At 37.4% G+C, this 27,103-nt stretch overlaps 1 protein-coding gene across 3 annotated transcripts in view; it reads left to right on the plus strand.

The window, feature by feature from the left end:
• The first annotated feature begins 18,688 nt into the window (after window positions 1-18,688).
• PHF3 (PHD finger protein 3) overlaps window positions 18,689-27,103 on the plus strand; it is a 76,921-nt gene continuing 68,506 nt past the window's right edge. For 2 of the 3 annotated variants that reach the window (XM_063097008.1, XM_063097010.1), the window contains exon 1: window positions 18,692-19,039. The gene's annotated coding sequence lies outside the window, so the exon portion shown is untranslated. Of the gene's footprint in view, window positions 19,040-27,103 lie in introns of all 3 variants that reach the window. The other variant, XM_063097011.1, reaches the window with a different exon arrangement.

Consider the following 27,103-nt stretch of genomic DNA (forward strand, 5'->3'; position numbering starts at 1 on the left):
GAAAAGAATACCAGGAAAAAGGGCACATCTGCGGTTGTAATTAATGTTGGAAAGGATCGACTCCACTGTGCCACTGACGGCTGAACTCTGGTCCTCTTACATCCTGTGTGCTTCACGCCTATAGGCCATGCAGACTGGGGGCCGCTTGCGTTTCCTTCACATCCTCAACAGTGCCTGCTGCTTTGTAGATTGGGGTACACAGACTCGTGTTTGAAAATGGAAAAACATTTAGCAAATTATCATTCGTTCCAGTTAATAAAGTTCTTCATACTACCAAATGTATAACTGTATGAAATTGAAATGACTTCAACAGCTCTTTTTTTTTTTAGTGGCTGACATGGTGATCCGCACCCTTGATCTTGGGGTTATAATACCATGCTCTAACCAACTGCGCTGACCCGCCAGCTCCTCAACAGCTCCTTTAAGGGAGAACTCCAGCTGAGTACTGTGAAGGAGTTGAGGAAAGAAACAGTAGTTTGTTTCTGTGCTGGATTTTCTTCCTCAGGGTACTACTTTAGGAGATGTTCCGTTCTAGCCATAAATTTTATAAAATGCAAAATATCTTAAGGTAAAGGCAGGCTGCTACTCTTTCTCTTACTGCCCAAAACACATGATCCTTAATACACAAAACAACATTTTTCAATATTTTCTTAACCTGAGACTTCTATGGTTTGACTCTAGATAGAAACAGGGTGTTTTGCTGGTATTATGTCCACTTGTATCTGCTGTATATTTCTGCTGCTTAAAAATGTTCAAAGTTGCTTCTGAACCATAAATACATAATATACTGAATTTAAAATGTGTACATAAAATAATTAATCTATTGTGTTTAGGGAAGCATATTCATTGCATGCAAATTTTTATTAATGTTATTAATTCAAAGTAGGATTTAATAAAAATGATTTTCTTTTGCATGATTCATTTGTTTTTAAAACCACTTTATTGAGGTATGATTGACTTAACAAAAAGATGCACATGTTTAGTATATGCAACTGATGAGTTTGAATCATTTTTAATTTTTTATGTACTTCCTAAATTTATAGTCTTGGAAAAGATGTTTGTTTTTTTTTTTTTTACTTGTTTTTCGTTTTAATGGTGGTTTCCAACAATGATTTATTATTATTATTATTATTATTATTATTATTATTATTATTATTATTATTATTATGAATAAGGATATTCTGGGTTTTTTGTTTGTTTGTTTGTTTTGTTTTTTGCCTCTCCAATGCATGTATAAAATTAACTCACTGGAAGGACTAGTGAAGTTGGAAAATTTGTAACAATCATAATGTATAGTCTTATAGGTTTAGGCAAGAATTCTCAATAAATGTTAAAGCAAGAGAGGAAAGTGTTGAGAAGCAGGGTATTTCCATGGTCCACAGCGTTACTTCCCCCTCACCCCCATTGCTCATTGGTGGTCAGAATTTTTCAATGTAATAAATAATACATTTTATTCAAATAATAATAATTTCTTCTCCTCTGTTTCTTTAATTCTCTCTTTCTGAAATACATACGAAGTCAACTGTCGGAGTTCCTCAAATGAGCCTCTATATTCCATCTTTTCTTTCATGCTTTCCATCTCATTTTGCTCTTCATCCTGAGAGACTTCTTTGCGGTGTTTCTATTGATTTTTTTAAAACAATTCTTTTTTTTGTTTCCAAAAGCTTTTTGTGTCTCCTTCATAGTTTCTCGCAGTTTTTTCTAGTAGAGTATCTAGCATAGTTTTATGGATATAATATCATTTTGAACTTTTCAGAGTGTATTAATAAGAGTTTTATCAAATTCGCTCTGTTTCCACCTATTTTTGATTTGTTCATTTAGGCTTTTTACATTCAGATTGTTAATTTTCTTCATATTTCTGGGCATATGCACTTGTCCATTTGTATGTACAGAATAAAAGACAGGTTAGTCAGTACAGATGTTGGCATGGGTTTCCCCTGCTGTGTGTTGTTTCTGTAGTAGTTCTCTTCCCTAACTAGCAACAAGGTAAGGAGAGATGAGTGAGGGGTATCTGTTGGTCAACTTTACTTAGGCTTTTCAGGTAGAGAGCAAGAGGACAGTTTGTAGAAACACCAAAAAGTCAGAATGGGGATGGAGGGACATTGTTCTGGGATATAATTCTAATAGATGCCTTAGGCTTCCCTAGGAAGTTCTTTAAATTTCTTTAGAAAACAGCCTCCACTCTTGGCCCTACTGGTAAATACAAGGCTTCTGGTTGCTCTGCTTCTACAAGGAGTGGGGAGTCAGAAGGACTAACTGAATGGCTGATCCAGAAATGGGCTGGCTCATTAACTACCCTGTCAGTGCCTCCACTATGAAGCTTTTCTGGCTTCCACTGGAAAGTTCAGATCCTACCTCACTACAACCTTCTCTTCCTTGTATTTGAGGCTAAAGTGCCTGCTTTATGTTACTTGTCAACAAACTACCATCCGTTTTCCATCCTCCAGAAAGTCATTGAAAACTGGTTAACTGATCAACCACCTTCCCATTTTATTTACTGCTACAGATTTATTCCCTTTTGTATTCTTCACTGTCATTTCAATGATATATGTGAAGGGAGGAGCATTAAATAAGTGTACTCAGGCTATTAGCTTCATTTATTCATTTAACAAATACTTATTGAGTGCATATCAGGTGTCGATGTTAATATAAGATTGGCTTGTTGAGCTTGTAGATTTTCTCACTCTAAGAAGGCTATTTTTCTTCTTTTTTCACATGTGTGAGACATGTAGGGCCCTGAAGCCCACCCCCTTACCACAGCTTCCCTGAAAGAAAACTAGGTGGAGCTAACAGACTATACGCCAAACTAGAAGCCAAACTCCCTCTCCCTTCCAGTCCTCCTTAGGATTTTCCATCTTTTTTTACAGTACCCTTCCCTTCCAGTCTGGCTTCCTACATATTCTTAAGAGCACTGATGATGAGACATTAAAAAAATTATTAGGCCACACTTGAGAGGCGAAAAAGAAAGAACCTAGAGAGTTACTCTAACAGGGAAGATGCTTTTGTCCAATGACATTTTCCCACTGGTTAAGGGTAGAAGTAGAATTTAACATCTTTATGGAGTGCAAGGGAGATAAATCAACCCAGGTCTTGAACAAGGGTTAAGGAGACAGGGAGGGGAAGCTCTAAAGAATCCTCCCTGCAATAAATGGGGGCTGTCCTTGCAAACCAAGAATGACTTGGAAATGGAAGAGACCACGTAGAATAACAGCCTGGTTGAATCTCCTGGAATATCCAGAGAAACTCAAGACTTGAACTTGGTTTACTATCATCCAGGGCTTCTAACAACTCCAGACAGAAATGATAATTCTTTCTGGAAGAAAGTACCTTCAAAGCATTTCATTTTCAAATATAATGCCCCACAAACATACATAATCAGACACCCCCCAAAATTAGTCTCTGCGAGCAAAAAGCAGACCCTCAGAGACTTTAGATATTCAAATTATCAAATGCAGACTCTAAAGATCTATACTGATCTATACATTTTAACAAATAAAAGGCAGGACTGAAGATATCTTCAGAGAATAGGAAACTTGAAAAGTGATACCTCGGGGTAAGTAGAGAGAATGGATCAGACTTTTAATTTTGAGAGTCTGACAGGAGAGGTGATAGGCCCCTCATGGATTTAGAAAATGATAGATAATAACAAGAACTGACAGAATCTGAACATTTACTATATACCAATTGTTTTAGTCTTCAAGGGCTGCCATAACAAAACACCACAGATTTAGTGGCTTAGGTAAGAGATAGGAAAGGCCAACTGTTTTTTCTATTCTCACACACTTAAAGAAAACTTCTCACACCAGACGTATAGGGGTTTTTCTTCACACACCAAGCAATTCTCCAGTCAGACCTCACAGATTAAGAGCTCAGTACCACAAGACTTCCCCCACTTCAAGCACCAATTGTAAGTCCCAGGTGTGACCTGTGCTTCTGACTGCTCGGCCATAAATTGGGATTCCTGTGACCTCCTCCTAGGGTTTTATATTTCGCTAAGATGGCTCACAGAACAAAGAGAAACACTTTTCTTATGTTTACTTATTTCCTATAAAGAATATTATGAAAGATATGAATGAACACCCAGATGAAAGAGATGCATAGGGAAAAGCATAGGAAAAGGGATGTGGATTTTCCATGCCCTATCTGGGCATGACAACCTCCAGAAATCTCCACATGGTCAGCCATCCAGAAGCTCTCCAAACCCTGCCCTTTTTGTTTTTTATGGAGGTTTCATTATGTAGCCATGGATTGATTACAATATTGGCTATTTTAGTGACTAACCTTCAGCCACTCTCCCCTTTCTGGAGGTCTGGGGATGGGGCTGAAAGTTCCAATATTCTAATCATAATCATATGATTTGTTCTCTTGTCAACCAGCCCCCATCCTGAAGCCATCTAGGAGTCCACCAAAAATTGCCTCATTAAAACAAAAGATGGCCCTATCATCCTGGAAATTTCAAGGGATTTAGGAGTTGTGTCAGGAATCAGCATCAAAAACCAAGTATTAGAATAGAAGATTTTCCTAGCATCCTTATCTACAAGGGTTTTAGAAGCTCTATGTCAGGAACCGAGGGCAGAGACCTGTGCGTGTGTGTGTCTGTGTGTGTTTGTGTGTGTGTGTGTGTGTGTGTGTGTACCTGCGTGCGCGTATACACACAGCCTATATGTATATATTATTGCATTATTGCATTAAGACTCCTGCCTCATGACCTTATTTGACCTTATTTATCTCCTTAAAGGCCTTATCTCCAAATACAGTAACATTGGGAGTTAGGGCTTCAACATATACATTTGGAGGGGGGTGACACAATTTAGTCCATAACACTAAGTGATGTTGTAAGAACTTTATAATAACTGCTTTAATTTTTGCAGCAATCCTAGGACATAGGAGCTCTTATTATCTCCATTTTTTAGAGGAAAAAGCCAATACACTAGGAGGCCTTAGGTCATACAGTATGATGTCACTTATGTAACTGGTTAAGCCAGGATTAGAATGGAGGGATATGTGTTCTTAACCATTACTATACACTGGGAAATAGAAGGTTTCCTGAGCTTGTGATCAAAAGGTGGCAATTGTCCTGAACGCAACCTAATCTAACATTTCAGGACTTCTTTTTGTTCTAGATTGTGGTGGTGCAGCTAGAGTATCTGAGGGATGAAGGGAGAACCCAGCCCAGCACCATTTTCCTTAGAAGGACTGACCCAGGCAGCAGCCCTGTGTCCTTCGTCATGGAGCCTAGGAGAGGCTGCCCATTACTCTCCCTATCACCTGGCAAATTAGAGCCAAGCCCCACTTCTGAGGCATGGCTCCCTAATATTTAAGGAACCACCTAAGTCAGATGCCCCCTACTTTCTGTGGTCAAAGATGCTACCTACTAACCCTTCTGATTATTGCAATAACCAGCACATTGTCTTGTTTACTCCATTTTTATCTGTGAGCCTCCAGGCCAGCTGCTATTCTGTGCTAATCTGCCCTCTTGGGTTTAATCAGAGATTCATTCATTTATTCCACAAGTGTTTGTTGAACCACTACTATGTGCCTGACACTGTTCGAGGAGCTAGGAATATATCAGTGAAAAAAAATAGTCAAAAACCCCTGCTTTCAAATAATTTGCATTCTCCTGCCTTTTACTAAAAAATTTTTCTGTTGCTATTTGTTTGAAACAGAGGTCAGACTAGTGCATGGTAATTGCGATCAGGACAACAAATATTTGATGTATATGTATAGAAACTATTTAGAAGGATACACATTACATAAAATGAAATTTGGTAGTGGGGGCAGGTATGAGGCAATTGAGGAACTTCTATTAGGTTTGTTTGTTTTTTAATCAACGGACATGTATTACTTTTATGAGAAAAAAATTTTATTTAAGTTTGTCTGTGAAAGGAAAGGAAGAGGACACTTAAGCATGTCTAATTTCTGAAGAGAAGAGCCAGTAGAAATAAAGAGTGGAACAAACCAGACGAATGAATTGAGGTCTCTGTGGATGTGGAGGGGAAGGGATATGAACACATATGGCAATATTAGCTTTAGCAAGAGAAAGAGCTTCTCTTATATTGGGATAAGAAGGGGGAAAAATGGTTTGATGCACAAGATATGTTTAGATACAGACTGAAGCAAATTTGATCAAATGAGAAAGTCTTGAGGAAAAGCATAGATTTAGGAGGCAGAAAGACCTAAGTTCAAATCCCAACTCCATCATTTCCTGGCTAAAACCTGTGGCCAATTACTTAACCTTTCATTACCTTTAAATGAGGCTAACAATCTTGCAGGGTTGTTGAAGTAGTTAATTGTGACGTGTGTGTATAGTATCCAGCAATCATTCTCAACAATTGCTGCTATTGTCTCTGTTAGTCCTCTCCCTGATCACCTGGACAGAAAGTTTATAAGAATGGAATTCCAAGGCAGTTAATAGCTCAGTATGGTCAGTCTTGCTGTTGCTTTCGCTCTGACCTTGGTGCCCAAGAGCCCAAGTGCATGAGTGCATGCCATAAACTTCCATTTCCAGGTTGTTGGTGCACTGTCCCATAAACCATTCCTCTCTCTGGGACCAAGCTCCTACCTATATAGCTGCCCTTCCAGTGGCTGAGTTTCCTGCTGGGAACGTCAATCTCTCCTATGGCTGGTTTATCCGTCATTTCCCCTATGATTAAACTTCCTCATGTCTGCTGCTGGAATTATCCAATCAGACTAAAGAATTCATGGCCATACTATCAACTTCAGATGTCTAGCCTTCACTTACCCGTGTGGGTCTGAGTCTCTGTACTCAGAAGCACTTCAGAATATGATTGGGATTACTGATGTCCCTGATATCGGAATTTGGTGGGCCACTGATCACACAGATTAAAAAAATACATATTTTGTAGTGAGAATAGGTATTCATTCTTAACTATCCACTCTATTGTAGATTCAACGCCCCTCACAATGAGACTCCTTGAGACAGTATAAGTTCCACAAACTATACGGCTCTTCCCACTCCACTTTATAGTCCAGCCTCTGCCATGGTTATCAGCTCAAACTTTCAATTCCACTTTGGTTTTGTCTTTACTTTGGACATCTGAATAGCTGAATGCCTTTTTCAGCATCATTCTGGGCATCCTTAAACTTGAGCGTGATCAGTGATTCTGTGAGCACATTGGTTACTATTGTAAACAGTAAGTCTATATTACCAATATCTGAATACACATTTTAAAATATGGGTAAGCATCCTAAAAATAGAGTGAACATGTCCTTATGGGCTTTAATTTTGAATCTTTATCAATTATTTGAAGTATAAATATACATTTATATTATTATAAGAGTAAATGATGCAGTGATTAATGATTGTTAAGGCTGTTAATTTTATGCACAAGACAATTTCTAAGGACTTTCACATGTTAAGTAGATTTATGATTAATATCATAAATAGGCAATAGAATTATGATTAATATCAATGTTAATGTTAACAGAAAATATTGGCTAGATAACTCTAGGAAGAACATTACTTTCAAGCCAACGGATATTTATAAAAATTTAAATAATAATATCAGAGAGAATAATAGAGATTAGATTTTATTATCATCATAAAACTTCTGTATGACTTTTGTAGAACTTTTGTAGAATTGTTTGATGTACTAGGATTCATGGTGTCAAATAAAATCATCTTTGAGAATTGTATTTCACCAAGATACAACAATCACAATAATACATTGAACTTTCAAAAGGAGAGAATAGAGCTGAGGTTACCAGAGGTGGGAAAGGAGGGGAAGATAAGGAGAAATTGGTAAAGGGCCATGAAAAGTGATTACATTGTATAGTGTTGAATATATTAATTATCCTGATTTGAGCATCACATACTGCGCACAGGTATGGATATATTTAACCCTGTAGCCACAGATATGTACAATCAATTATGTTTCAATAAAAAAAAACTTTTGTAAAAGACAACAATACATTATTTCTAGTTCAGAATTAAATTTAATTTACTGAAATAAAACAGAGAAAGTGCAAAAAAGTTTAAAAAGAATTATATTTCACCAAGGTCAAGAGTTTGGATCCCCTTACTGGCCAGCCTCCAAAAAAAAAAAAAAGTAATTGTATATTACTTTTAGCTACTTAATTTAATTTATATTATGAAGTCTTTGAAGAAAAAAATCCCATTGGGGAATTTTTTACTTCTGTGAAGAGGTATTAAAAGCAGAATATTGATTTTGTCAACTCAATTTTGGAATTGCTTTTCACATTCCTATGCAAACTGTTCAAGCTAGATGGAATATTTGCTATATAGATATCTTGAACAGTAAAAGGCTGCTGGAACAAAGAAAACACTTTTTATAATACTTTGCAGATTACAATAATAGCATAGCAGGACTTACTAACAACTAATGACCACCTGCAAAAGAAGTTCATTTGCTGCCGAATAAATAACCAACTGATACACCTGGAGAGGACAAGCATTCTCACATGATACCTGGAGTAAAGATCCTCTAGTCATTTAACTCCAAGGAAGATTCTGGAATTGGTACACATATAATAAGAGCTGAGGAGATAGATATTCAGAGGTGATTTTTCCCCCTTGTAGCCAAATCCATGTTCCACTGCCACATTTTTAGATCTAAAGCTTAAAACATTAAAAGTGTATATAAGGGAGGTAGTTCATGAAAATATATTAAAATAAATGTATGTGTGTAAAAGCAACCATATTTTTCATATTTTATTTTTTATTGTGGAACTTTTCAAATATACACAACAGCAGAGAGAGAACAGTTTAATAAACCCTCTTGTACCCATCCCCTAGTATCTACAATTGTTAGCATTTTGTCATTCTTATTTTACCTAGTCTATATCCATTAATTTTAATTTATCTATCTTTTCTGGAGTATTTTAAGTAAAATTCCAGATATCATATGGTTTCATTCATATGAATTTCCCCATGTATCTCTAAACGATAAGGATTTTTTTAAAAAAACATAGCGCAATGCAATTATCACACAACACAATTTTTTAAATGCCTTAAATATCCAGTCTGTGTTCAATTTTCCTTGATTGCCTTAAAATGTCTTTTTATGGTTCAGTTATTAGTTTGTTCAATTATTACTTCATTCAATTGTTTATCACTTTGCTCAAATCAGAATCCTAACAAGATCCATATACTGTATTTATTTCATGTGTCTTTTAAGACTCCTTTAGTCAATAATATTTCTCCATCACTTTTTAGTTTGTTTTTTTTTTCTTAATGGATTCATTTGTTAAAAAATCTGGGCCATTTGACATTCAGAAATTTTCACATTCTGGATTTGCATAATTGCATATTCATAGTAAAAGGCACAGCAATCTTAAGACCACTTCTGAAATTAATCAGAATCATCTTCTTGAATCAGACACAAAACTTTACATCATAGGCTTGTTCTAAAAGATATATGTATCCAAAGTATTGACCCAATCTTCAAGTCCAAAAGTAAAAATAAATCTTTATCTTAGTCAATTACCATTAGAGAAAAGGGAGAGCTTAATCCCTTTAGTGGTAACATCACCATCAGCAATGCTTACAGGGACAGACCCACCCGTAAAAAATAACTAGCTCCTCTAACCATCTCAGTTGAAAGTAAATTATCACAAAAACCCCCATCTGATACTTAGTCTTACAAATGCACATACAGTGTCCATAAGAGCAATGTAATTGCTGGGCATTGAACAGTTATTTTTTTCTTTGCTATAAGGCCAAATTGTTAAAATTGAGCTGAGGATACTTTTTATAATAAACATATAACAATAATTAAATTTTGTTTAAAGTTTCATATTAATTATTCTTTTCTAGAAGTTTACTATTTTCTGGTAACATTTGTTTTGTCCTCAGTTTTTGCTAAATATTAACTTTACCATTCAGCAACTTGGCATTTGCCCAAAATGTTAATCTGTGCATCTCTGAATATTTCTTTAATTTTATTGTAATGTGAAAGGGATACCCACTTCTTCCTACCCCAGCTGGATCTGGGGTGCTCCAGTCCATCTTTAATGCACAGGAATTTGAGTTCCTCATTCTCTAGTCAGTGGTAACATATTTAAGCCCCCAATCCCTCCTGCCACCTTTATGGGGAGAGGGAGCACAACAGTCCAGTGATCCCATAGGAGTATCAATATCTAAGATTTGGATTTAGATGTATTGCCTTAATCTGAAGACTAGTGGGTTTCATATTCTGCCCCAGTTTTTCCCACTTATGCTTATTGTCTACTAAATCACTAATTTTGTGTGTGTGGGGGGAGAGGGGCACTGAGATAATGGTGATAGTCAAACTGAAGATCATGTCTCTCAGAGCTACCACAACTGTCAGCACTTGAGGTGCCAACAAAGTACCACATTCCTTGAATGGTGGTCTGGAAGGGCGAAAGCCATCTATGTACCATTCCAGAAATGGGGAAAATGCCTCCTCTGCCTTCCACACACACTTGGTCTTCTGGACACCAAAGGAGCCACTGCTTTGTATCCTCACACTTTATGGAGTCCTTCATTGAAAACAACTCTTTCAGCTTTTGCCTGAAGAAGTGTTGGGACAAAATTACACTGAATCAATATCCGTGCTGTTCAGTCTTTCTTCTCTTTGACCCTTGGTGCCTGGGAGTGCTGGGATGGGACAATTGGCATATAGGTGGTGAGGACAGGGTAAACGATGATGATGGCACACAACAAAAATCCTTTCCCAGAGGTTAAAGTCCTCGTGCAAATTCATTCTTGGCAAATGTGAGTGGTGAAGCCAAGGAATTTTTTGTGGAATTTCTTTTATGAGCCATGTGTTTTGCTGGGTTCTAGAGATAAAGGTTTGAGCTTTACAATCTACAAGAGAAGATGATTGAACAATTTAATTTACAAATTCTTGATTGAATAATTACAAGTGGTCAAAGTTAGGAAAAAGTTGAGGGGAGCCCAAGAGAATACAATGGGGGACCTGTGGTGTGGAGAATTAGGGAAGGTATCCCCGAGGAAGTAATGTTTGAACTGAAATCAAAAAAATTAAACTTTTTCTATTTTAAAATGAAATGTTTAGCTCAGTGAAACAAGCTGCATAAGACCATTCTGGGTAGTAGATATAGAGCATGTGAAGGTCACGTGGTAGAAGAGAACATAGTGTTTTAGCAAAAGGGAGCGACATCCAGTGGGGATGGGGAAGACAGTGGTGGAAAGATGAATCTGGAACGATGGCAGAGGCCAGATCCTGCAAGGTCTCGTGGCCATTTTAAGGACTTTGGATTTTATCCTAAAATAAAGGGGAAGGAATTTATTAAATTTGCATTTAAAATAAGGTAATTCTGGCTTAAATTAGAATAAATTGAAAGTGGAGAAAGATGTGAGCCTGGACTTAGGCAGTGATGTGATAGTGGGGATGGGGGAAAGAGATTTGTGAATTTTCAAGAGGTACAGTGTCAAAACTTGGTGATTGGTTGGAAATGGGGCACAAGGGAGAAAGAGAAGACAAGGGTGATTTCTGGAGCAGAGAGTCAGAGAGTAGTATCCTCTAATGGTAGAGAGGACAATGGAGCATAATCAGGTTTACAAAGGAAAATCATGAGTTCAATTTGGGACATGTTTAATTCGAAACACTTGTATAGTGATTTTGAGTAGTTTCCTTGTTCTATGGGTTTGGAAGTCAGCTGAAAGGTTTGAACCAGAGGCAAATTTGGGCTTTTTCAGCCATATGGCTAGTACATAAAGAGACTATAGAGTGTAGAGATAAAAAGGACAATTTCCTTCAAAATAAAATTATAAACTTCTTGAAGATGCTATATATCCAACATCTAATTTAATGTCAGTTTCTCAAAAAGTGCTAAAAATTTATTTGTTGAGTAAATGACGCTAACTTAGCTACTGATCCTTCTCTGAACTAATATTCCAGATACCAGTGAATGGACAATTGCCTTTTTCTTCAATCTCCCATCCTATACCACACTTCAGAAACAAGACCCCCATCTTCAATTTATAATCAGGAAACACTATCTTGCCTGGCCTCACATGCTTGATTATGTCAGGTACCAGAGACCATATGGAGCAAGCTCCTGGGAAGTCTTTGTGCTACATTGTTCTCTCTACTCAACCTTTAAATGTTGCCATGCTCCAGAGATCCACCTCAGCTCCCCTTTTCTCTTCTATCTACATTTACTCTGTAGGTAATCTAATCCTGTCCCTTGGCTTTTAATATCATCTATTATATGCCGATTGCTTGAAAAATGTATAACTCTATCTCTATCATCAACCATGAATTCTCAGCTTTTATATCCAGCTATTCATTTGAAATCCTCCCTTGGCTATCTCATAGAGATTTCCAACATAATCTGCTCCTGTACCAACCTTCCCCAAACTAGCAAATAATACCATCTTCTACCTTGTCACTGAAATCCTAATCTTGGACTTCTTAACCTTTTGCTCCTTAGCCTCACATCTCACCCATTAGCATATCTTGTCAATTCTTTTTCCAAAAGATAGTCTGGCTGTGTCTAATTCTCCTCCTATCTCTGTCATCACCACTCCGGTCCATGCTCTGTTATCTCTTTCTCCTCCTTCTGGATCTCTGCAATGGAATATCTTATTTGTGCTTTATGCTCATTCTCCCATAATTGTTCATTCTTGCTTCACTGTAATTTATTCTACTTAAGGCAGCTTGAGCAATATTTAAAAAAAAAAAAAAAAAAGGAACAGAAAGCAAAGAAATAATAAAGCAGATTAAAAAAATTAAAAATTGTAACAAAATAAACAAATCTTAGGTGAAATTAATCAAGAAAAATTATAGGGGCTGGGGAGGGGGTGGAAAAAAAAGAAAAATTATAGAAGGCAAAACTTCGGAAAAATGAAAAAATGTGGACATAGCTATAATTAAATAAAAAGGACCTTAAAAAGTAAGAGAATAATTAGTAATAAAAAGTGTGTGCCACTAAATATAAAAACTTAGACATTATGAACAATTTCCTAGGAAACTATATAACTTGAAGTCAAACCAAAGTCAAGGGTTTGGATCCCCAAACAAGCCAGCTGACAAAAAAAAAAAAAAAAGAAGTATAAAATATGGATAGGCTTATTCAAAAAAATCCCAAAATGGGATACTACTACATACAAACTAGGATAACAAGAATCAAAAAGTCAGACAATAACAAGTGTTGACAAGGATGTGGAGAAATTGGTACCTTCATACATAGCTGGTGGGAATGTAAGATGGTACAGCTGCTTTGGAAGACAGTTTGGTAATTCTTAAAATGGTTAAACAGAGAGTTATATGATCCAGAAATTCCACTTCTAGGTATAGTCATAAAAGAAATGAAAGCATATGTCCACACAAAAACTTGTACATAAATGTTTATAGCAGCATTATTCATAATGGTCCAAAAGTGGAAACAACCCAAATGTCCATCAAAGGGTGAATGGATAAAAACTGTAGTATATCCAAACAATAAAATATTATTGGCAATAAAAGGAAATTAAGTACTGATACATGCTATAACATGTATGAACCTTGAAAACATGCTAACTGAAAGAAGCCACATGCTATGTGATTCCACTTAGTTTATGAAATGTCCAGAATAGACAAATCTATGGAGACAGAAAGTAGATTAGTGACAGCAAATTAGTGGTTGCCTAGGGCTGGTGAGGGGTTGGGAGTTGGATGGTAATAACTAAAAGGTATGGGATTTCTTTTTGGTATGATGAAAATGATCTAAAACTGATTGTGGTGATAGTTGTACAATTCTGTGAATGTACTAAAAATCATTGAATGGTACACTTTAAAATGGCGAATCATATGGTATGTGAATTATATTTCAATAAAGCTGTTACCAAAAAAGAAAAATCAGATCATGTCACTCCTGGCTTAAGAAATCCCCCAATGGCTTCTCATTTTGTTTTTAATAGATTCTAAATTTCTTGCCTTAGCCAACCAAGTTCTTGCCAATCTGTCAGCTTTCTGTCTTGCACCCAGTCACACTAGCATTCTTTCTGTTTCTAGAACATCCCAAATTTGTTACTACTGTAGAGTTTTGAAATGAGCTTTTTCTTCCACTAGAATATCCTTCCTCTATGACTTCCCTGGTTGTCCCCTATCACACAGTCTCACCTCTTTACTGCCCAGTATTTCCTCAACTCTGAAGAAATCCTCTTCCCTCGTCCTTCTAAGTTTTCCAATATGTACTCTGAATTCCAATCTGTGATCAACAGAGTTTCCTACATATTTCTATTGATGGGACTGTCTGAGAAGATTTTCCTCAAAGGGCCTGGACTCTCCGAGAAAATGCTACATTTTCGTGAGGCTGTCTCTCTGTAGACATTAAGTTGTACACATGATTTTGTAACCTTTTTCTTCAGTTATAGTTGAATTCAAACACAAATTACAAACAAGTTATTGGTTTTTAGTGATATAATTAGAAAGAATTATGAATGGGCAACGTAGCCCAGGAATGCTAGGATTGGTCCCTTTTGAGAAAAGCCATTACTATACTTAGCTCTGTAAGTAAGAAGTTGCTTAACTCTTATTCTAAGACAGTCTTGCCTAATGGACATGCATTTTGCTGTTGCTGTAACTTGTTGACCTTTCTGTTGAAGCTGCTTCCACACTTCTGGACTGGTTCACGTTCAGAAAACTGGGAGACTACAAGCTGAAAGGAAGACATGCACTCCCTTATTTGTCTTCTGCCTGAAGTGGTGAGAGCTATAACCTTGAACCTTCCCTTTTGCTTCTCACTGTGTTTGGGCCAAGGTGCAGGCAGCATAAACTTATTTTCAGTCATATTTGATTAATCTGGTTCTGTACTTGTATGTACTCAGAGTGTTAAAGGACACACTCAGCTCCTGGCTGAAGCTCCCCCAAATTGATGCCAAACTCACAGGTCTGGCTGCCTGTCCCCAGACAAAATCCATACAAACAAAAGTGAAATGTTGATGAAAATGGAAGTCAGCTATTATTCAGGAATACCACTGACCTCAGGAGAGATGTTAGGCTAACCCATCTCTCTGGTAAACCTGAAGAGGAATGGCCAGGCTGAAGCCATTTCAAAGACTCAGGTCTATTGAGAGGTTTTTAAAGAGGAGGATGAGGGAATGGAACACAAGAAATGAAAAGTAGAATGGGAGGGGACGTGAGCTATGAGGGGACTATGTCTATGAGTCAGGTACAAGGTCTCTCCAAGGCCTTGTCTGGTTTCTGTTCCTGTCCTTATCTCTGAGTTTGGGTAGTACATACAAATCTGCAGCTTCAGGCTGGCTGGAAAACAACTTTACATTCATGTAAATGATGTCATCTTGTCCCATAACCAAGGTTCAAAATATCAAATAATCATGGGAAAAGAGGGAACTTAGAGAAATGTATGCCAAGAAAAAAAAAGTGTCTTTTAAAAAAATCATTTAGGGCCTATGCAGTTTTAGGTCTCAACATGGCTTCAGTCCTGCCTGCTCCAGCAAGAGTACAAATAACTGCTCTAGCAACTGAGAAAGCAGTCTTTAACCAGATGAAAGTAATATTTAATTACCTCTCAGCAGGTGCCCTTAACTTCCTTGTATTAACTGAAGTCCAGCAGATCTCTTTTGAGTTAATTTTTGTAGGTAGTTTGAAGTAAGGGTCCAAATCCATTCTTTAGCTTGTGGCTAATCAGCTGTCCCAGTACCATTTGTTCCAAGAACTATTTTTTCCACATTGAATAGTTGAATTGGGGTTTATTTCTGAAATTTCAATTTTATTCCATTGATGTGTATATCTATCCTCACACCAGGACCACACTTTTGATTAATGTTACTTTGTAGTAAGATTTGAAATTGGGAAGTGTGTGTTCTCCAACCATCTACTTTTACAAGATCGTTTTGGCTATTCTAAGTTTTCTTATGATTACAGTTTTCCTTTTTCTGCATATATAAAAAATGCACACTTTCTCTTGTTAGGTTGCTTAAGTGTTTTATATTTTTGTTGGAGTGTATTTTCCCTCCTGTATTCTAACAGGTGATTGCTGTTTATGAGGAAGCTATTAATTTTTTTGCTTTTTTTTGTGTGTGTGTGTGTGTGTGTGCTAGTAGTTTAGTTGATTCTCTTTGGTAGGCAGTTTGCATCATATGCAAATAGCGATCATTAGGTCCTTTCCACTTCTAATTTTTTTTTTTTTTTTGGTGGCTGGCTGGTACAGGGATCAAAACCCTTGAAGTCTTGTCCATTTCTTTGTGTATCATTTATTTTCTTGCCTTTTTGTACTGGCTAATACTGAATAACATGGTCATAGTAGCAGCCTTGTGTGTCCTGGTTTGAGTAGGAATGCCTATAGTGTTTCACCATTCAGTGTAATGGGTTCTGGGAGGTATCACTGAGCTGTTATCTTTAAAGGATGCAGGAACAATCCAGATAAAGTGGTAGGAGGGATTGTGGTGGTGTTTGGGGTCATTTGGGAGGGTAAAAGTTTTGCAAGATCCAAATTTTGTCAATTTTCCTTCTTTCATAATTTTTTAGCCAAATACAAATAATAAGTTTTAGCCATTATTTGTTTTGTTTTGTTTTCCTACCAAATTTAACTTTCCCAAGTTAAATTGGAGTTTTCAATGTTACCAGTGCAATCTGATTTTCCAATAAGCCTTTTAGCTAAAGCAATATCCTATGTGCAGTTACAGTGATTCCCAATATTATTATTCTGGCTCTTTCTTCTAGTAAACTTTCTATGAATTGGGTAAAAGACAAATAGTTTGTGTTTACACCTGGAAGCAAAAAGCAAAGATCACTAGTGGACAAATGTGAATCTGGACACTTGGCTTGTTCAAAATAATAGAATCAAAACATCATGCTTTATGCAAGCTTGTCGTCTTCTTCAGGATCAGAAATCCTTGTTTTGTAAATGTGACAGTCTTATGGTTCTTATTTTTTTTACCTCTATTTTGTTTTTTCCTAAATTTATTAAAATTTCTCTGAAAAGGTAAGTTCTCCTCAGTCTTCAAGGGGGATTTTCTATCTAATTATTTCCTTTATTGAGTTCTACTCTGTGAATTCCTTCAGGATTTGATTTTGTTTATAACAATAATTTTATTTTTTTCAATGATCTTTTTAAATTTCACATTGAGATCCAGAAGACTATAGATAAGTAAGGTTTTTGTAGTTAATCCTAGACATTCCAAGTGAAAAAAAAAATTGATTACTCATTTCCATTTCATTCTCAAAACACCATTAAAGAAAAAGATTGTTAGTCTTGAGGGATTGATGAGTCTAGGCAGGGGGTGGAATTCTAGGAACCCAGGAGAATCAGGACAATTCAAACTTCCTTTGTACAAGAGCATTTGGTACTGGAAGTGCTTAAAATATCAGAAGACTGGAAAAAGGAAAGGATAGACCTTCAACACATGAAGATCTTCTACCCTGCTCTGATCTTACAATGTGTGCTGTGGTTGGTTTAAGGCTTAAGTCAAGTGCTGTAAAGGTTTTAGAAGAGTGAGGCCACGTGGGAAGGTGCTCAGCAGGTATACTGAATACTGTAATGGTTCCTGCAAAAAGAAGACACAATCCTTGTCCCTCAAAGTCTCATTTAGGTCGAAGTGACTAACAAGCAACAATTACTTCATAGTGCTTCTTAAGGGCTGAGATAGGAGTCAACCCAAGCTGCTGTGGAAGTACAGCCTTGACCAGTTGCACTCAATATTTTTGGTCTCTGGACCCCTGCACACTCATAAAAATTAAGGGACTCCCAAGAGCTTTTCTTTACATGGTTGTATCTATTGATATTTACCATCTTGGAAATTAAATCCAAGAAAAATTAAAAACACTTATTACTTAAAAATAGCAACAAACCCATTACATGTTATTGTAAACATTTATTATGAAAAACATATTTTCCAACAAACTAGCAAAAAGAGTGGTATTGATTTAAAATTTTTGCAAATTTCTTTAATGCCTGGCTTAATAGAAGATACCTGGATTCTCATCTGCTTCTGCATTTAATCAGTTGCTATATGCTGTTTTGGTTGAAAGATTGGAAGAAAACTTGGCCATAGATAGGCAAAGTAATTGAGGCTCCTTTGAAAAGTCTTGGGGAGCACTCAGGGAATCCCGGGACCACATTTTTTTTTTTTTTTTTTTTTTTTTAAAGATGACCGGTAAGGGGATCTTAACCCTTGACTTGGTGTTGCCAGCACCACACTCTCCAAGTGAGCCAGGGGCCGGCCCTCTAGGACCACATTTTGAAGACTGCTTGCCGGATACCAGGAATGTTTCTTGGTGCCAGGAATTTCGTGGAAGAGGCAACTTGAGTCCTGAGGCAGACCAGCTATGCGGGGCACGGTGGAGGTGGTGGTAGTTAATGGTGAGGCTGTTGTGCAGAGCCAGCAGAGAGATTTCGGCAGCGGGCTCAGTTCCTCCTCCCTAGGTTACCATTCTGGGACTCACACCCGATTAATAAACAGTACCTGGGGGTGGGGAGTAGTTTTGCTCATCAATATTACATTAACCGTGAAGCCTTCGTGCTTATTGCAATCGAGAAAAAGAGCTCATCTATTGCTTCGCTCCTCCCGCTCCCGGCCGCCCGGGAGATAAAAGCTAAAGGCCCGCGGGCGCTGCCGCGTCGCCCGAAGACAGGGAGGGGCGCGGAAGCGCAACGTAGCGCGTCCGCTTGGGTCCCCGCGGAGGCGCGGCACGGGAGGCCCCACAGTGCGCAGGCGCGGCAGCGACGCAGGCCGTGGCCCCGGGTCCGGTAAACAGTAGGATCACGTGATGCGGCCCCGCTCCTGCTCCCGCGCCGCCGCCGCATGCTGATGGCTGCGGGGTCTCGCGCCGCCTCACGGTCCCCACGAGGCAAGTGACCCTCGGGCCCACGGCGGCGGCGGCTGCAACGAGGGTTAGGCGGGCGGCACGGAAGCCAGCAGTAGCGTCGTCAGCAGCAGCCGCTTGGTCCCGGGAGGAAAAGAGGTTGTGGCAGCGACGCCGACGTCCTGCGCGTACCCCCTCTCCGCGGCACCCACCGGGCCCCCTCCTCCTCCTCCTCCTCCTCCTCCTCCGCGGCGGTAGCGGCGGCAGCGGCCACCATCTTCCTCTTGCTGCCAGTGGTAGCGCTCGTCTGGCGGAGCTGGGTGAGTTGCGGCTGTGGCCGCGGCCAGGGAGACGGGCAATCCTCCCCTCCCCCATCCCCTTGCACACGCACAGCGCTTCCGCGGGCCTCCCCGCCCCTCCCGCGGCACACACTCCGCGCCTTTCTCCCGCGCAGCCGGGAAGTCGCGTCTGAGGCCTTTTGCGCAGCGTCCTCGGCCTACCCGGACCGCGCCTCTGCCACCCGAGACCGTTTGGGGAGGGAGCCGTGTCGGCGCGGTTGCCAGGCTGGGGGTCCGGGCCGCGGCCTTCCCCGGACCGCTGGTCCCCGGCTCTCGGCTGCGAATGTGCCCCGCCGCCGCGCGGGCGTGCAGGCCGGGAGACACGGCGGGCGCTGCCAGGAAGGCCTGGCTCGCAAGCCCTAGGATCCGGCCCTTCGGGCCTCTTTCTTCTTGGGGGAGACCCGGCATCGAGCTTGGGCCCTGGGTCCGGGAAGCTGGGACTGGCCTCGGTCGCGAGACCGATCCTTGTCTCCTCTTTTGGAAAGGGTAGTTGGTGCTCTGTCCATCCTGTTACCGCGCGCTTTTGTGCTCGGGACCCAAACTGTCGATTCCTTTTGCTTAGTTTGAAATGAGAAGCTTAGCATCTTGCCTTCCGAGAATACGTGTAATTTAATGAACCACTTGTGTCGAAACGTACGTGTTTATGGTGCTAAATAACTGATCACCTGACACAGGGGAGGGGTACAGGGTGGAGAAAAAAGGGAGAGAAGGTTGGTATCCCGTATAGTCCAGTGTCCCTTCTTTACCTCAGCAATGTATTGCCGGGTCAGATGACCTTTTCCTGTCTTTGGGTTTTTAAATGCTATTTCCTAGAAATTTATGATTCGAGTGTGTGACTATTAGTGCTATTCAGCAATTATTAGTACAATATGATCATGGATTAATGTGACAGCAATGCTTTGTTATCTACCCAGTCCTAATTTTCATTTCATGTCGATAACTGAGCCTTCCTTCCCCAATACGAACTTTAATACTTAATTTTAAGTTAAAATTTAAAAATGATGCACTAAACTGTTTAGGGAATACATTGTTCTATTTAGTTACTATTTTGGAGTTGAAGTTGTCTGCCTTTTTCCATAGTGGTTGCTTAAGATCCTCCAAAACTATGCCTCAGTTACTTACTCATTTCCTACCATTTGAGTCTTGAATGAAGTGTTGGGGATTGTGAAAATATAAGTGAAGATGTGTGTTTGTGATAGGAAAGAGACATGGGAATCAAAGAAACAGGAAATTTTCTATTGTAGATACTTACTATAGCTCTAGTCTAGAGCACAAAAAGTGTTGTGTAAAGATTGCTGTTATTACAAATAGTAATTTTTAGCCTTTGCTGTCATTTAGATCTTTTCTCTGCTTATTTTTTCTTCCCTTCTGTTTACTTTTCACATATTACCATAATGATTCTTTCCATCATCATCATCACTATCACTGTTATTATTTTTAAATGCATACTCCATTTTCTGATGATAGTAACAGAATTTAAGGGGGCACTTTTAGGAACTGTTATTGCTCTGACAAAGCCACACATTCAGTCAATTTCTTAGCAGCAGAAAGACTTGTACTTAGCTGAAATGGGTCACTTTTATTAAAAAAAAATCGCAATCTTCTATTTTAAGCTTTATTTGATTTTTGTACCCATGACTGGTCAAAACGATAACAAATGAGTCAGTAATGAGACCAAAATTTTCCCGTTTCTTGCATGCTTTGTAGGTCTGTTTATTGAAAGGGATAAAAACATAATTTATTATACTGCTTTTGCATCCTGTTGGGAGAACAGTGAGTTTATCTATTACACTGAATTATGCCATTCCCTGTTGTTGGGATAGACGTCAGATAACTTTGTCATGTTGATCTTACTGTATACTTCTATGTTGCATGTTCAGATAAGTCAAGTCTGAAATGAAAAATAGTTTTGGTCAAATGCGAATTTCAAGATAGAAAAGTCGAAAGAAATTTGTTTTTATTTTATATTAATCATTTAAAATCATGTTATTAAAATTAAACTGCTATTGAGTATTGGAATCAGCTAGGAGAGGTTGGTAGTCTTGGACTTACATAATGTATTGATAAAAGTTGTAAGGCAGCAAGTGAGAATTTAATTTACTGCATAATTATCCTAAGAGTTTAGATTTTTACTTAGTATGGGCACTTGGAAAAACTGGTGAATGAAAATTATGCATAGTTCTTTGTTTCAAGTACTAAAACAGTTAATGATTATCTTCCTTGACGTGTTAATGTGGTGTTTGCTTTTTTGATACATTTTGCTTTCTTAAATGTGCACTAGTTTGTTTTTTTTCTTAAAACAAATCAAATACCATTTTAATTTCTCATGAAATTTTTTTTTACTTACTATTTTTTTTTTCTGGAAATAATACCTTTTCTATTTTTTTAATGAGATAATGAGGTTCATTGATTAGTATCTAGGTTTTTGCGTTACCTATAACTACTTAACCACACAGTGTAAGGGAGTTTAGGGTTCTTTGAGTGCTGATTTCTAAATGCTTTCATTCATCCACATCAGGAATTTTTTTCTGACAAGTGGCTGTTGGATTTTTCTTTTTTGGAGCTCTATTTCTCTCATTTCTTCTTAGAGCACCCTCTGAGAATCCTGGAGTATCTTTTCTGAAGCATAGATCTCATTTTTTAAATTATGAAAATTACTTGGTGAACTGTTACACATCTATGATACTGTTGCATTTTTGAGAACAGTAAAAAAATAATTGTTGCCCTTTGGTTACACACAGAACAATATTGAAAGTATGGATTGAATTAAAAATATTTGAGACCCAGGTGCTGTTTCTACTCTCAAAGAACACATCTAAGCGAGGCAGGGAAAAAGGATTCAAAGACATGAGATGTTAAAGCAGTGTAGTAAGAGTTAAAAGAGGAAGATATTTCAAGAGTTATAAAAGGCATTGTATGAGGAATTGACAAATGTGTAGACTGGACAAATTACTGTCATGCGTTATTTATTTAATTTAGACTATTTTTTAATGGTCAGGGAATTTAATTTTTTATAATCATTTGTACAGTGAAGAGGGGATGTAGAAAAATAGTTAAGTAAAAATTTAAAAATATTATCCAGAAGTTTTAATCTGTTGGCAAAATCTAACTTTATTAGGCAGTTTTGAATAGATGGTACAGAAAGGCTATGTTAGTCCATTTCTTATAAAAGAATACCTGAAACAGTAATTTATAAAGAAATGAAATTTATTTCTTACAGTTTTAGTGACTGGGAAGTCCAAGGTCCAGGGAACACATCTGGTGAGGGTCTTCTTGGTGGTGACTCTATGCTATGCAGGATATCACATGGTGAAAGAATGGCATGAACAAGATAGCTAACCTTACTCTGTCTCCTTATAAAACCATCAGAACCATGCCCATTACTCCACGAATGGATCAATCCATTCACAAGGGTACAGTCCTCAAAATCTAATCTCTGTTAAAGGCCCCACTTTTTAATAACCATAATTGGATTTCCTACCCTCTTAACACTGTTGCAGTGGAGATAATGTTTCTGATACATGAACTTTGGGGGGACACATTTAACTATTAGTAAAGGCTAAACTTATTATTTTAATTCATTCATAATTTGTGTGAGCTGGGGACATGAAAACAAAATTTTAGATTGTGAAAATTTTAGATTGTGAAAATAAATTGCAGTGTTTATAGCTCATAAATTGCTTTTCCTCCAGATGATGTTGTTGTTCATACACACTGAGGATAGCCATTTTGGTTTTTATGTGTAGAGGGTGGTATGCATATTTCCTTTATTTTGGAAGAAGGGTGGGTGACTTTTGTTCCCAGTATTTTTTAAGATTTAATTAGTGATATATTAAAACCTTAAAAATTAATGTATTCAAGTAAGAGTGCATAAAATATAGTAATTTAAAAGTACAGGCTCAGGAATCACACTGCCTAGGTTCAAATTTGAGAATATTGGGTGTGTGACCTTGTGCAAATTAATGTAGTTGTCTGGGCTTCAGTTTGCTCTTCTGTGAAAGAAGTAATAATTGCACCTACCTTGCAAGGTCATTCTGAGGAACTAATGAGATAGTGCATACAGTACACTTAGCATAGGACCTGGCATATAGTATGTGCTAAATACATGTTAGCTTGGACCGTTATTACCTAGGCCATAGTTTTAATGATGACCTAGTTTCATATACTACTGCAGTTAATTCAAACTTCTAATGCTTCTTATATGTCAGTTATGATATAATGCCAATATAGCTGTAAACTTTGAAGTTTACTCTTACTACTGTTGGCTAGTGTAAGTCTGCTTTTACTGGTTTTAACTTCTACTTGATAGTTCTTTTCCTAGGTTCTTACGTCTGCTTTGGTCTTAGTTATCTTTGCACAGCAGACACCTTGGTGTCTTCTATATTCTATTTACATGTTAAATTCAGAAAGGAAGTTGTAATCCTTGCTTTCTTTTATGAAGTCTTGCCAATAGATTCTAACTAACTGGATCAGAATTTGAAGTGGGTATGTAGAATTGTATTTTGTGGTATTGTGTCATACCACATTTTCCTTGACTCTCTCCTGGGAGGATGAGCTATGATTCATCTTTAACGTTGTTATACTATAATGTAAAGAACTGATCTTGGTGTTATATAGAGTGGATTTGAGTCTCGCTCTATCACTTATTTATTCGGTAATATTGGGTGTAATTTTGCTAAGGGTTAGCCCCTCTCTTGTAAATTGAGAATAATAAAAGTACTTGCCTAATTGTGTGGTTGGGAGGATTAAATGACATAATGCATTTAAGTTATGTAGCACAGTGCCCTGCACATAATAAACATTCAGTGAATTTAACTATACAAAGAGGTAATATAGGGTAGTGGTAAAAGCACATTGACTCTTGATTGAAATTTTCTGGGTTCAGATTTTAGCTTCACAATTTAGTATAACAAGTAGTTTAATCTCTCTGATCACAGTTTCTTTCTTTCTTTTTCTTTTCCTTTTTTTTTTTTTTTGCTATAAGCATGATAATATAGGGTTGTTGTGAGGATTAAACGAATTAATGAATGTAGAGCAGAATTTCTTAACCTTGGCACTGTTAACATTTTTGGCTAGAAACTTCTTTGTTGTGAGGCTGTCATTATAGTATATTTACTAGATGACAGTAGTACCCTCTCCAGTTGTGATGGTCAAAAACATCTCTAGACATGGCCAAAGGTGCTCTGAATGGGCATAATCGCCCATGATTGAGAATTACTGATGGTAAAGCATGGAGAACAGTGCCTGATATGCAGTTACAGCACATTTTAAAATTTTATAATCACTATTAGTAGTAGTACTTTTATTCTGATATTATTGCCTATCAGAAAATTATTTTTAGTAAGCATGCCTGTGAAATTGACTGCTTAGACTATGGTGTAGGGGCTGGAAGACCTCAAGTATGCTCCCCATCGAAGGTCTTTGCACTTCAAAGTTTTGCCTGGATTACTCTTACCCATTTGTCGATTGGTCAGTCCCTCACTTCAGGTTTTGGCTCAGATGTTACCCTATTAGTGAGGACTTCATTTATCATCATACATAGACTGCCCCACCGTCACTACCACCATCATTGTTATTTTAATTTTTCTTCATAGATTTTATAATCTTTGTAATATATTTTTGTTCTCACACTACATTCTACACACACACACTCTCTCTCACACACACACACAAATGTAGACTACATGAGAGGTTATTCGTCATACTATAACCTTTTAGGGCCTTTGGTAGTTTTAGTGATTTATTGTTAGGCTTTTATGTGTCTTTTTTTTTTTAAGAAATAATATGATAAGATACATAGGTTTACTTCAAAGATGTTTTTAAAAAGTTGGGATAGACAATTTTAATGTACTTTTAAAGTGGGTTTTTGTGTAAGTGTAATTTTTTGCTGTTGATACTTTCTAAATTTCCTCTTTTTGCATTCTTTTCATACCTGAACCACTTAGAAAATAATATAGGCTTGTTTTGTTGGTGTAAACTAAATTTGGCTGTAGTATAATTGAGTTACAGATGAAACAAATATTTTAAAGTGGGAGATATCTTTGGATTCAGATTAAATTTTATTTAGAATGTTAGTACTAATATTTAATTGTATTCTGAGTCTTTATAAATGTCATCTAGACCAAACTCAGCCATTCATAATTAGCACGTGCCGTTCCATTTTCCTGGAATATCCTCTGGACCTTTAGCATCCAGCTCACATATAATCTGCCTAGCCTTTCTTGGCATCCTGAGTTTCACCTTACTCTGTGATACTGTCTACAGCCCTTTAATATGATACTTCATATTTTGTTGTGTTTACGTGTTGTTGTGTTTTTTTGTATGTCTGTATTCTATTTTCGCTTATGAGTTCCTTGAATCCAACATTGAGGTTTGTTTCACTGGAACTTAAGATAATGCTTTGTAGTAGATGCTTAATAAATACATGAATACATGAGTAGTTTTGAACTAAGCAGATTATCAAGTTCTCTGGTTTAGCTGCCAACATTCTCTTGTCCGTAAACATGAGGTGTGACTCGGAACCCAGAAACAATTTCTGACTTTAGCAATGTATTCCCAAATTTTTACTATGGATTTAATTGGATCTACACATGTCATTAGCCATTTAAAATGTAACCCTAGATAGGCTTTTTATATTTTAGTTATTAAATTTAGAATGCCAAATGTAAGGAAGCATTCAAAAAATATTTCAGTGTACGAAACAGGAATTTGTTTAAGTTAAAGAGTCTGTATAATTAAGGAAGATACTAAACTGGCTCTTAATTTTTTTCCTTAATTTGATTATCTTTGTCTATCCCTATTATTGGGTATTCAAGAGCATTCTTTCTTAGGTTAGTGTTTTTTTTTTTTTTAAGACTTTATTTTGGAGTAATTTTAGATTTATAGAAAAGATGCAAAGCGAGGATAGAGTTCCTATATACACTTCATCCAGTTTCCCTGATTATTAATGTCTGACATAATGCTTAGTGCCTTTGTGAGAACTAAGAGATTGTATATAACTATTAACTAAATTAGAGACTTTATTCTGATTTCACCAGTTTTTCCACTGCTGTCCTTTTTCTGTTCCATGATCCAATGCAGGATACCACATTTGCATTTAGTAGATTAATGTGTTCATTTTAAGTGAGTTATTATTTCTAAAATCGGTTAACGTTTTCCTATTTAGCATAGGAGTTATTTTGACACTTGATATTTGAGCACTTGATATCTGAAACTGATTTTTTAAAAATTACACTTCCAATAAATGTTACTTTCAAGATGGTCTTGTTAGATGGCTGTATACTATCATTTTTGGCATTTTTCCTTTGGAATTACTTTCAGAGTCAGTTCAAACCATATAAGAGAAATCAGTCTCCTTATTTTATAACAATTTTTCTTAAAGTGTATACCACAAAACACTAGCATTGTGATGTCTCCTGTGGAAATTGTCTTCTTTAGACTCATAAATTTGGGATAGTTTATACTCTGTCTTAAAAGATTCCTATTCTCATTGGCCTAGTAAAGTTCAGTAAACATTTGTTGAATTAATAAAAGTTGTTAAAGAAATGTAACTTTGTTATAGCCCGTCTTTCACCACTTTTGACCACAGAAGCCTTTTTCCTGGTAATGACCGTTTATATACAGGGAAACTCACTTTATAAGTCAAACTAGTTTTGACCAAACAACAGTACTGGAAAGTTTGATTCACACATCTTATTTACAATATGCTTTACTTTTTTTTTTTTAAATTAAGTTTTAAAGACTAAATATTGGCTACTTGTCTACTGTTGAGATTAAAAAATATGCCACAGGCCCTGAAGATACTTTCAGTAAAGGAGTTTGGGGATGGTTTCACTAATAGCAGTATTATTGGCGGGGGGGGGGGGGGGGGGGAGTATTACTCATTTAGATGACAGTTTGGAATGGTCTGGTCTCCCTTATGGCTTTGTGATCTTGAGCTCTGTGACCATAACTTTTGAATGTTCTGAGTGTTCAAGAATGCCTCCATCAGTTGAAAGCACACAGTGCAGCGAATAGTTGGTGCAACAGAAAGACCTCAGGTGAAGT

The sequence above is a fragment of the Cynocephalus volans genome, chromosome 5 (genome assembly GCF_027409185.1).
Source record: "Cynocephalus volans isolate mCynVol1 chromosome 5, mCynVol1.pri, whole genome shotgun sequence".
Taxonomy (NCBI): domain Eukaryota; kingdom Metazoa; phylum Chordata; class Mammalia; order Dermoptera; family Cynocephalidae; genus Cynocephalus; species Cynocephalus volans.